General features: G+C 43.1%; 1 long non-coding RNA gene and 2 other non-coding genes across 3 annotated transcripts in view; 1 reads left to right on the plus strand and 2 right to left on the minus strand.

Moving 5' to 3' along the window:
- The window catches only part of LOC126272924 (uncharacterized), a 41397-nt gene that overhangs the window by 15876 nt on the left and 12333 nt on the right, over positions 1-13188 (plus strand). Inside the window, exon 2 of the long non-coding RNA XR_007549278.1 lies at positions 11183-11284. This is a non-coding gene — a long non-coding RNA (uncharacterized LOC126272924). The remainder of the gene's footprint in view (positions 1-11182; positions 11285-13188) is intronic.
- Trnar-gcg (transfer RNA arginine (anticodon GCG)) lies at positions 22-98 on the minus strand. The gene has a single exon. It is a non-coding gene; the product is annotated as a tRNA-Arg (tRNA).
- Trnas-cga (transfer RNA serine (anticodon CGA)) lies at positions 1395-1469 on the minus strand. The gene has a single exon. It is a non-coding gene; the product is annotated as a tRNA-Ser (tRNA).

Genomic DNA, 13188 nt, shown 5'->3' on the forward strand with positions numbered 1-13188 from the left:
AATTTCCTGGCATATTAAAACTGCGTGCCGGACCGAGACTCGAACTCGGGACCTTTGCGTTCCGCAGGCAAGTGCTCTACCAACTGAGCTACCCAAGCACGACTCAAGCCCCGTCCTCACAGCTTTACTTCTGCCAGTACCTCGTCTCCTACCTTCCAAACTTTACAGAAGCTCTCCTGTGAACCTTGCAGATCTAGCACTCCTGAAAGAAAGGTCCCGAGTTCGAGTCTCGGTCCGGCACACAGTTTTAATCTGCCAGGAAGTTTCATATCAGCGCACACTCCGCTGCAGAGTGAAAATCTCATTCTAGGTGCTGATAATGCTGTCGCACACAAATACTGTAGATCTTCGTGTCCGTCACTTGATCTTTTGTATCCCGTCTGGAAGGCTGCGCGTGGGTAGGAGCAGGAAAATGTGAAAATCTCTCGGTACTGCAGTGTGAATTAAAATCACCTTTACTTTAGCAACAATAGTAATACATAACTTTGCCCTGAGATGCGAAGCTGAAGCGAAGTATCCCGGCCGTCTGCTCTTGATCAAATAGGCAGAATCAGCACCGGCTAGAGGGCGCTGTCGTCGGTGTCGCGTGGTAGTGCCAACCTAAGAACTTTTGTACGCCGTGGCATCATTACTATCGATACCACATGATCACTCAATGTCTGACGCTGTTCACGCCCCTTATATGTATATATGCTACCAGGTTTAGCAACAACACCAAATACGAACAACACTGATGCACTCTGGTGACCGTTCTACACATCATAAACAAGTTTGGAACTCTGTTCATTTACATACCTGCTGATGTGTACACATACGAAGTGACACGGACCATTTCTTCTAGATGTTTCACTTCTTTTGTCAGGCAATGTACGGAGTGACAATTATTAAACTATATGAAAGAAACGTAGTTACAAACTACGGCGTGCACACACTTTATTCAACATGTTAACGTCACTACAGATATTCGGATTTGGGGTTATGACATTTTCGATATGCCTGCCATCATGATGTAGCGCAGACGAATAGCGAAATTCTGCATGATCCGCTAAAGTCTCGGAACATCGATGCTGCCGACGACCTCCTGAGTTGCTGTTTTCAGCTCACCAATGGTTTTGGTGTGATATCTGTACATTTGGTCTTTAATAAAGCGCCACAAAAAGGAGTCGCATGTGTTCAGATCGAGAGAATATGGCGGCAAATCGAAACCCATGCCAGGAGCCTCTGGGTACGCCAGGGCCAGAGTGATGTCTCCGAAGTGCTCCTACAGGACATCAAACACTCTCCTGCTTCACTGGCGTCGAGCCGTCTTGAATGAACCACATCTTCCAGAATGAGATTTTCACTCTGCAGCGGAGTGTGCGCTGATATGAAACTTCCTGGCAGATTAAAACTGTGTGCCGGACCGAGACTCGAACTCGGGACCTTTGCCTTTCGCGGGCAAGCGCTCTACCAACTGAGCTACCCAAGCAATACCCGTCCTCACAGCTTAAATTCCATCAGTACCTCGTCTCCTACCTTCCAAACTTCACAGAAGCACATCTTGTCGAAATCAGAGTCGCTTTGGATAATGGGGATGAAATCATCTTCCAAAACCATCACGTATCTCTCGGTAGTCACCGTGCCATCAAGGAATATCACACCGATTTTTCCGTGGCTGGACATTGCACACCACACAGTCGTCCGGTGAGGGTGAAGAGACGTCTAGATCGTGAAATGCGAATTGTCAGTTCCATAAAGGCGCCAATTTTACTCATTGCCGATCCACCCAATTGAAAGTGGGCTTGCAAACCATGCATGCGCATGTTAATTCCCATATGTACCGCGGCCAAACTTGCAGTTTGAAAGTCTTAACGCAAACCATTCAGAAGCGATGACGTTTTTATTTCATATAGTTCAATAACTGCAACCCTATATTTTCCAATCTGCGTTTAGTATTTCGTTGCTACTCGCTGTTTCAGTTAAGTTTCTCTTCCTAACACCATCAGGACGTTATTACCTTTAATGAGCAAAACTTATACCAGGACCTTACTACAGATGTTCTGCAGTTTAGTAATATCATTTTAACCTATTCTATTTCCAATCTGCAAGGAGGAATTTTCACAAAAATAATGTGGTTAATCTGTCTTCGATATCGTCAGGCAATTGATCATTGATCCGACGGGCGGGTATGGATGTGTGTGCTGTCCTTTCGTTAGTTAGGTTTAAGTAGTTCTACGTTCTATGGGACTGATGACCTCAGATGTTAAGTCCCATACTGTTCAGAGCCATTTGAACCATTTTTGATCCGACGGGGGTGGGGGTTCGCCTATGAGCATGGTAAACCTGCTCCGCTGCCCTCATAATCGCTTTCTGTGTGTGAGGTATACGCCAGACCTGTTGAGGCGGACCTAAAACTCTCCACACGATAGCGGAGGCCCAGATATTCGCATCGGATATCGTCGAAGAATCGGCTGAGCCGCTTGTTTAGACGTTCCCCTCTGCTCCAGACCACTGGATCATGATCGACTCTGTGTACGACGCTGACAACAGAGAGATGACCTCGCACCTCGCGTGCGATGCTGGCTCCCTTCTCCACTTCCGCCAACCGCAGAAAGGAACAGCTAAGATGGCCTCAGAATCGAACTAGGGGACCTTCCGCTCCGGGAAATTCAGTAGGGGATCAGACTTCGCAGGCTGGTAGTATACCTCAAGCGTGTCCACGTACAGAAGTCTTAAAAGTGCAATAGCCGGAAAACTCCGAAAAAAGGGCCTGTAAAGTTTTCAGCGTTGCTCGTACGTAGAAATAGCTAAGTCAGTTGTGTTGTGGTTGGCAGGAGAGCCAACACCTTGTTACTAGAGGAGGCCGAAAGGCACGCGTTTAGCTCACGCAGGCTGGCGTGAAGTTTGGAACAGAACAAGGGAATTACAATTTAGAAACAACGGACGTATCTGTTGGAATACTTAACTTTAATCCATTAAGGATGAACGTCGCTCTTGACGGTACATAGTAACTGATAATGGCGCTTTGCTAGGTCGTAGCAAATGACGTAGCTGAAGGATATGCTAAACTATCTTCTCGGCAAATGAGAACGTAAGTGGGCAGTGAACCATCGCTAACAAAGTCGGCTGTACAACTGGGGCGAGTGCTAGGGAGACTCTCTAGACCTGCCGTGTGGCGGCGCCCGGTCTGCAATCACTGATAGTGGCGACACGCGGGTCCGACGTATACTACCGGACCGCGGCCGATTTAAAGGCTACCACCTAGCAAGTGTGGTGTGTGGCGGTGACACCACAAGTTGCATGCGAGAATGTCATAAGGCGGATCAAGGTTCGATCGTACCTTCCAACTCGAGATTATTCTATTTTCTTGTTTTAAAAATTATAGCAACTTTTAAATAAATGACCTGAAATATTATCAGTCAAGTCATAAATAATTTTATTTTGTTTATGAAATGGCTGTCACAGGCTACTTAAAATTGAATTACAGTCGTCAGCACTTTCTTTTTAAGAAGTTGAATAATTTCAAATGGGTTTTTAATGGAGATAAATTAAACTATTAATTGCTATCATGACAATGTCATTACAAAGTGGACTACATTATAAGCTGTGGCAAGATTATAAATATTGGTTGTAAATGCGAGGAACTGATGTCTTCGTGAAAAGGCAGAGTACAGCTACTGCCCTACCGTATATACAAACAGGCATGCGGTCAGGAAGCGTCAAGACCCGCACGGAACTAACAGTCCAATGGGCCTTACCTGCTACAGAGCCAGTTCATTCCTGCCTTTCGCAGAGATTGGAGCGTATCGGAATTTTTACAATATTGTGAATTAAAAATGTCTGCCACTGAAGACATTGCGAAAGTATCAGAATTTTCAGATTCGTCATACAGGTGACGTTATAAGGTGCGGTTGTTTATTACGAGAGCTTGTTTGCTGCAAACAATTCGATTCCATGGGAATCTTCAACGACAATTTCTCGTGAAGCAATGTTGATGGGCGAAGAAATTTCCAGACGTATTATGGACATGTTGGCTGGAAAAACACGTGACTGATGACGAACTTCCTCACTAAAATTAAAATCGCCAAGGCGAACCTTTCGAGAAGTGCGAAGATCACAGCTCATCGGACGAATATGAACCAGAAGAAAAGAAGACAAGAGAAGTGAACCCTCTTTCTTTGGATTACAAAATTAACGTTGTTAATATTGCAAAGCTCACGTCACGTGGATACTATAAACGTTACAAAAAAAAGGTATGTGGCCGGTTAAGAAAGAAGGAATATTTAACCCAGTGGAAGAAGAAATAAAAAAAAGGAGCCAATCAATTTAATAGGTACGCAGCAATCAGTTTCGTTCTGTTGAAGCCCGAGAGAATTACAACAGTGGGCTTTAGCAGCAGCACAACAGTTGACAGATTTTGAATTTAAAGCTTCTGACAGCTGGGTTCATAGGTTCAAAAATTAACTACGGTTTTGTCAGCGAAAAGTGACGAGATTTGTTTCGAGAAAAGAAACAGTGACTGTTGTGTTGGCAGAAGAGCCAACACCGTGTTAGTAGAGGAGGCCGAAATGCACGCGTTTAGCTCACGCAAGCTGGCGTGAGGAGGGAAGAACTGTACTGATGTGAGGTCTGGAACATGACAAGGAATTAGAATTCAGAAGGCGGACGTAATTAGTTTGATACTTAATTTTAATCCATTAATGATGAACGTCGCTCTTGACGGTACATGATTCACAATGTTATCTGTTCAGAATACATTTGTAGTAACTGAATATGGCGCCTTGCTAGGTCGTAGCAAATGACGTAGTTGAAGGCTATGCTAAACTATCGTCTCTGCAAATGAGAGTGTATGTAGTCAGTGATCCATCGCTAGCAAAGTCGGCTGTACAATTGGGGCGAGTGCTAGGGAGTCTCTCTAGACTAGACCTGCCGTGTGGCGGCGCTCGGTCTGCAATCACTGATAGTGGCGACACGCGGGTCCGAAATATACTAACGGACCGCGGCCGATTTAAAGGCTACCACCTAGCAAGTGTGGCGTCTGGCGGTGACATCACAGTGACAGTCGAGGAAATCTTGGCTGCTGCAGACACTTTTCGAACCCAGGCGTTAAAACTGATACCGAATTTCAAAAAAGATTTTGCTATCAACACGGAAAAGACAGGTGTTCGCTGCAGGGTATTAAAAATTCATTTTACTCCCTATTTTTACAATTCTCTCACAAAATATTTCAAATTGGGTTGTTTTTCCTTTCCAGGATGACAGTATCAGTCGGTCTACAATAGGACTCCGGCTGTCAAAGGAAATAAAACTTTTTTCGCCAAAAGACTGGACATAATAAAGTGACGCATTCATACATCGCTCAATGTGCTCTTTCCAGAAGCATCCTACCTCAAGTGTTCGTTTGTTTACAAGAGGCAACCGGTAACTTTGGTCCCCAAATTAAAAAAAAAACGTAAAAGAATATGAGCTAAATTATAAAAACGTTGTAATAACGTCTTCCAGATCTGGGAAGATAACGACAGAACTGTATACTGACTTTCCCAACTGGTCTTTGAAGTCCTATGTGGGTCAAGAATGGTTTCTGTTGGTTGTTGACTCTTGGTGGTGGACAAGCAAAGCTCGATTTATACGACGAATTGTCTGAGGATCACGAGAAATCACCAACATATACGATTTAAGTCATTTCTCCGAAATGTAATTGACTTTTTCAGCCATGTGACGTCTATTTTTATAGACAAGTAAAAAATCTGATAAAGCGTATACAAAACTTATCTTATTGAAAATTCGTTGGAGCGCCAAAGAAACTGGTATAGGAATGCACATTCAAATGCAGAGATACGTAAAGAGGCAGAATACGGCGCAGCGGTCGGCAACGCCTATATAAGGCACCCAGTGTCTGGCGCAGTTGTTAGATCCGTTACTGGTGCTACAATGGCAGCTTATCAAGATTTAAGCGAGTTTGAACGTGGTGTTATAGTCGGCGCACGAGCGATGAGACACAGCATCTCCGAGGTAGCGATGCAGTAGGGATTTTCCCGTACGACCATTTCACGAGTGTACCGTGAATATCAGGAATCCGATAACACATCAAATCTCCGACATCGCTGCGGCCGTAAAAAAGATCTTGCAAGAACGGGACCAACGACGATTGAAGAGAATCGTTAAACGTGGCAGAAGTGCAACCATTCCGCAAATTGCTGCAGATTTCAATGCTGGGCCATCAACAAGTGTGAACGCGCGAACCTTTCAAAAAAACATTGTCGATAAGGGCTTTCGGAGCCGAAGGCCCACTCGTATGTCCTTGATGACTGCACGACACAAAGCTTTACGCTTCGCCTGGTCCCGTCAACACCGACTTTGGACTATTGATACGATGGAAACATGTTGCCTGGTGGACGAGTATCGTCCAAATTGTATCGAGTGGATGGACGTGTATGGGTATGGACACAACTGCATGAAACCATGTATCCTGCATGTCAGTAGGAGACTGTGCAAGCTGGTGGAAGCTCTGTAACTGTGTGGGACGTGTGCAGTTGGAGTGATATGGGACCCCTGATACGTCTAGACACGACTCTGACAGGTGACACGTACGTAAGCATCCTGCTGCCTGATCACCTGCATCCATTCATGTCCGTTATGCATTCCGACGTACTTGGGCAATTCCAGCAGGACAATGCGACACCCCGTACGCCTAGAATTGATTCAGAGTGGCTCCAGGAACACTCTTCTGAGTTTAAACACTTCCGCTGGCCACCAGTCTCCCCAGACACGAACATTATTGAGCATATCTGGGATGCCTTGTAACGTGTTGTTCAGAAGAGATCTCCACTGCGTCGTACTCTTACGAATTTATGGACAGCCGTGCAGGATTCATGGTGTCAATGCCCTCCATCACTTCTTCAGTCATTAGTCGACTCCATGCCACGTCGTGCTGCGGCGTTTCTGCGTGCTCGAGGGGACCTACTCGATATCAGGCAGGTGTACCAGTTTATTTGGCTCTTCAGTGTAATAGACAAATAAATTCTCCTTAAGACTATATAGAAACACAATCTATATGATCAGCTGTCATCGTCCGTTTTTGAAGAAACGATCCGATATGCCTAGTAAGCTTCCTGGCGTTATGATGAAAGAGAAGTTTTCAGAAATGCCAACGAAGTATGTTTTTCAACAGGTTTTTAAAAAAAACATTGTTCCTGCAAACAATCGTCCTTCATAAATTGTACAAGAGCCAAAATGTTTTTGGCTCCAATGTTTTTGTGATAACTCTGGTGCTTGCACATGAATATAAAAATGGCAAATGCGCACGATATTGTGAAAAAATATTATGTATTGAAACACTACCCAGAATTTTTGACGGTGGTAAATAATTTACCTCCATTATAAATCCATTTGAAATTATTCATCTTTTTAAAAAGAAAATATTGGTGAGCGTAACTCACATTTTAAGTATCTGTGAGAGCCATTTCATAAGCAAAACAAAATTATTTATGATTTAATTGATAATACTCTAGATCATTAACTTTCTGTAACAGTTGTTGTGATTTTTAAAACAATTAAAGAAAACAAAATAAACCGTACCAGCAGGTAGGTAGTATCTCACCCTTATCAGCCACATGACAGTGTAGTAAACTACTCAAGGGGTTACTTCAGCACCCTTCTAACTTGCTACTTATGATCATTATGTGTGTTTTGTATGTTTAAAGCTTCAAAGCTTTTTTTTCGAAATTTTCTGGATAGTGCGTTTTAAGACTTTTTATGAGCGGACTCTTTAGAGGTATACTACTAACGTCCGAAGTCTCATACTGAACTGGATTTCCGAGAGCGGAAGGTCTCCTTTAAACGGCAGGTGTCATTCATGCGTGCATGAGCAACGATTTGCAACCAATCGCACCCAGTGCGTTCGATAGCTCCTGGCAGAGCCTCCCCCAAGTCTCGGACGGGAGCTCTCGGCAAACATACCGAGTGCTTACCGGCTTTCTTTGCCGACGTGCCTGCCATTTGCCTGAGAGGCTCTATTACCCATCAAGTGTCGGAGCTCCCAATGACTACCACACTCATCCTCTACATTTGCCCGGACTCCTAAAATGTCAAAAGTAAGTGAAGTGGTGGTGCAGCCACGTATTGTCAGGCTTGATAGCCAAATGTTCGAAACCTTTTTACTAAAGAAGTTTTCAATCGATTTCTAACGTAAACTGCAGAAACTACTTGCCTGGGTATGTGAAGACCACTTATTCAAATTCTTTGTCTCCAAATAAAGTTGAGGATTAGTTAACCAACCGACATATTAAGCATTCAAATCAAAGCAAAATGACCTTGTTTCGAAGCTCTTTCGATTGTCTGTGATAACAGTATGGACATTGTGGGGCATAGATCACTTAAGCGTCCATTCTCCTATAAAATAAGCGACTTTTTTTTTGGAAAAACTAATGAAACAATTAATGTAGCTCTTTTTGCACGTTATTTATTGATTCTTGGACAACATATTCCAGTTTTCATTAAGGTCCCCAACCGGGGAGTCAAATTTGCCTCATGCAAAATAAAGTGTATCCATGACGGAGGTCCTGTGGTCTGCAAATCTTATCTGAAATTTTAAAAAAAAGGAAACCATTTTCTTAGTCTTTAGGATATTGCGTAAGGAGTAATAGCACAGTCTTTGTAAATTTGAAAAAAAATAATTAAGTGGTGGGGGTTTTAAACAAAGATATGTTTTTGTCGGGTATTTTGGTCACATTTTTTGCAATAACTAATGAATAATCTAAAATAAAAAAAATAACCTTACAAACATGCTCGAGGAATAGTTCAGCCAGATTCCAGAAAGATATGTATTTACTACCGTGCCCGCAATCCAGTCCGTCAGCTTGAGATAAAGCAACGGCAGCGGCGCTGGTGTGGTGGAGGTGACGTCTATCCACCAGGTGCGCTCAGTGTCTTGCAGAAACATGACACTGCCCCGGCCGAGTGCGGGTTTCGGGAATGCAGATATCTTCCTCTGTAGAAGCGTTCCCCCCAGTATTATTTAAAAGTCCAGATTAGTCATATGACATTAGGGATCCTGATAGTTACATCACCCGCTAAAAGTGCAGGGGAAAAGATTTGTTTAAGCGAAACGCAGGCCTGGTGCATATTTGTTGCTAAATTTAAGTTGTTTAGCGCTGTAGATCCGCGGAACTTCTTAAATTATCGCGATGTGGCTATTGTTTGATCCCTGTTTTTCTACATTTGTCTTCCTGAAAAAAGTGGCCATTTGTGGGATACTGGGAAAAATCGGTATAACTATACATAGTAGAGGTGTGCTTAGAGAAGGTACGTTCCGGAAATATTTAAACATTCGCAGTTAAATATTTACGTCAGTCTTCTCGAAAAATTGGTAAAACTACCATAAAACTGTAAATAGCGTAGTACATTTACGGGCGTATTCTTGAAAAATCGGTAAAATTAGCCAAGAAACATATATTTATGTGAAGCTTCACAAAAACTTGTGAGAAAATAAGAACGAAACTTACATTTACGTGTTATCTTCTTAAAAAGTGCGGGAAAATCTGTAAAATAGCATTGAAATCCATATTGACCTGCCTCTCCTTAAAAAATTGGTAAAAGTAGCCACGAAACTTTAAACAGCGTCGTATGTTGCCAAAAGTAGCATTGGTGCCACACACTGTTGAAAATTCGCGAAAACTAAGCCAATACCTCTGGGTGCCATACTCAGCTGGAAATTTGCGAATATCACCCGAATTTGCTGCTTCTCCTGCTCGAGCGAGGTACTGACTAAGAATGCTAGTTTGGGGACACTAAGAGGGGCCAATAGAAGCACACTGCACCAGCAGGGGAGCAGTGACGCCATATTTGGGTCACCGTTTAAGATCTTTCTGACGACAGTTATCTCTTTTGGCTAAAAGCATTTGACCACATTGCTTTTACTCAGAACTTACGTGGTGTAACATATCGACTGTAGAGGACTTCTGTCTGAAAAAATTCCAGGCACTGACATGAAGTATGAAACATCGAATAAAAATAGAGCTCACGTCACTTCGATTGGACACCAACCCTACAGCGTGGATGTACTCGTATTCGCGCTAACCGGTCACCATCTTGGCTATAAATTATGTTAATGATGATACTTATTGACCATCAATCGTAACGACCGTGACAGTTATTGCCCATTGATTACGTCGTAAATAAACAAAACATGAGACCAAAACAGTGGTTTGTTTAAATAAGGGGAGCCAGAACGAGTGTCCTGTTTGTTTAAATAAGATAACAATGGGCCCCTTCGTCACGAAAGCTGCCTAGCCCCTCTAATGCGCGTGTCGGGTTTACTTTGAAGTAGTAAGCCAAACTTTAAATAGAAAAGTCCTTTGCAACTACTCCACAGCTCGATTTACAATCAGTGCAAACTTTGCGCATAATTTCGCTGCGTCCACCATATATAAAGTAGATGACGTCGATTAATTGTCTAAAAATGACATCTACGTTGCTAGCAACTGCCTACTTTCACTTTCTGTGAAAAGATCGGATACTATTGAGCGTAGAGTTTCTTTTTATGATTCTACCAATGTTACGGCGTAATCGGGTTAAAAAACATCTGTAAGTACATCCAATGAAGAACTTGGTTTCTCCCAGGACAGTTCCTCGCGTCCAGAGTCAGACTCAGTTCTGACCTCTAGAAGCGCAGTCCGGAACCGTGCGACTGCTACGGTCGCAGGTTCGAATCCTATCTCGGGCATGGATGTGTGTGATGTCCTTAGGTTAGTTAGGTTTAAGTAGTTCTAACCTCTAGGGGACTGATGACCACAGCAGTTGAGTCCCATAGTGCTCAGAGCCATTTTTTTTTTCAGTTCTGACCACGGTAGAGACAATATTTCGACGATTGTAACAAAAACTCGTATGTCGTCTAACTTGCCTTTTCGATGTAAGTTCCATCTCTCTGAACTCACAAAACAGTCTAACAATATTCAGAACGTTGTCATACTTATGACTACTTTTGATGATCGAATTTGTTGCTAGACTGTCAGACACTTTGTTGCCCCGAAAGCCGTAGTAGACCTTAGCAAAATTAATTTAATTTCGACGTTGGTTCGATGTGATTGTTCTTTTATTGTGATGCAACTACGTAACATCTCAATAACACAATTTCACTTTCTCCGTCCTACACGGTTTTTCCGCGCCTGTGAATGCCAATTAACAAGAGTATTGTTTTCTTCAGGGTGCCAGGAGACCTGAGAACGATATAAGCATGGCACTGGTGGTGAAACTCTGGCTGCCACTGTTGGCAACGTTTTTTGCTTGTGCGATCGCTCGTCCGCAGGTAAGTATTGTTGCTGCTCTGATATAGGTTTCTCACCTACGTGTGTCCGAAAAGTCACCACCGTAATCCGAGGGTCAAAATAGTATCTTGGGTATTGGACTACCTACATACGAAGGGGTTCGTTAAGTAATGCAACAGATTTCGTTTCTCGGTCAATTTCGGTTTAAAAAATGCGGCATTTGTTGAGGTATATTGTGAAATATTCCCACTTCAGACCCTATAGTTTCATGTGGTTCCGATAGGTGGCGGCGCTATAGGTAGCCTTCAAAATGGCGCATGTAGCGGGGTTGCGTTCCAAGCATAGAGTAAATATCTCTGGAGTGAGCATTCACATGCGCAGAACAGATTTTGTGTTGTCAACATAGATTGCCGGCCTGGTCACGTGTTATCTGGACGTCGTGTTTTTGTCCGTATAGCGCCCTGTATAATTTGAATGTCACTACATCCCTAGTACAGACGGATTCTTTTCGTACGTGTCGTTTCAAAATGGCGTATGTAGCGGAGGTGCGTTTCAAGCATAGAGTAAATATCTCTGGAGTGAGCATTCACATGCGCAGAACAGATTTTGTGTTGTCAACATAGATTGATAACTTGGTGTGTTTGTCCGTATAGCGCCCTGTATAATTTGAATGTCACTACATCCCTAGGTTAGACGGATTCTTTTCATACGTGTCGTGGATTATTTATATATGTTGCGCAGACATTTTATCAGTATCCATTTGATACCGGGAATAAACCAGGTACGTAACTTTTAAGGGCAAGTGATATTGCATTCAGCTTCTTTGCGATAGGTGTCACAGTTCAGATGCACTCGATTTTGGTAGTTTTCGGTATGATACGGCACTTTATAGTATTACAGAGGCTGACGTACATAGTCTTGCAAAACGACTTGATAGTACGCTAGTACTTTTGCAAGTATCCGAAAAACACCGAATTTGCCACACATTTCAGGTGTGCCGCAGGGGAGAGTCATAGGACCGTTGCTATTCACAATATACATAAATGACCTGGAGGATGACATCAGAAGTTCACTGAGGCTTTTTGCAGATGATGCTGTGGTGTATCGAGAGGTTGCAACAATGAAACATTGTACTGAAATGCAGGAGGATCTGCAGCGAATTGACGCATGGTGCAGGGAATGGCAATTGAATCTCAATGTAGACAAGTGTAATGTGCTGCGAATACATAGATCCCTTATCATTTAGCAACAACATATCAGGTCAGCAGCTGAAGCAGTTAATTCCACAAATTATCTGGGAGTACGCATTAGGAGTGATTTAAAATGGAATGATCATATAAAATTGATCGTCGGTAAAGAAGATGCCAGACTGACATTCATTGGAAGAATCCTAAGGAAATGCAATCCGAAAGCAAAGGAAGTAGGTTACAGTACGCTTGTTCGCCCACTGCTTGAATACTGCTCAACAGTGTGGGATCCGTACCAGATAGGGTTGATAGAAGAGATAGAGAAGATCCAACGGAGAGCAGTGCGCTTCGTTACAGGATCATTTAGTAATCGCGAAAGCGTTACGGAGATGATGGATAAACTCCAGTGGAAGACTCTGCAGGAGAGACGCTCATTAGCTCGGTACGGGCTTTTGTTAAAGTTTCGAGAACATACCTTCACCGAAGAGTCAAGCAGTATATTGCTCCCTCCTACGTATATCTCACGAGGAGACCATGAGGATAAAATCAGAGATATTAGAGCCCACACAGAAGCATACCGACAATCCTTCTTTCCACGAACAATACGAGACTGGAATACAAGGGAGAACCGATAGAGGTACTCAGGGTACCCTCCGCCACACACCGTCAGGTGGCTTGCGGAGTATGGATGTAGATGTAGACATTAGCGATTATTTCCATGCTAATTCGTCCTTTTTTCTGCGTATTTATTTTCTCGT

Source organism: Schistocerca gregaria, chromosome 5 (genome assembly GCF_023897955.1).
Source record: "Schistocerca gregaria isolate iqSchGreg1 chromosome 5, iqSchGreg1.2, whole genome shotgun sequence".
Taxonomy (NCBI): Eukaryota; Metazoa; Arthropoda; class Insecta; order Orthoptera; family Acrididae; genus Schistocerca; species Schistocerca gregaria.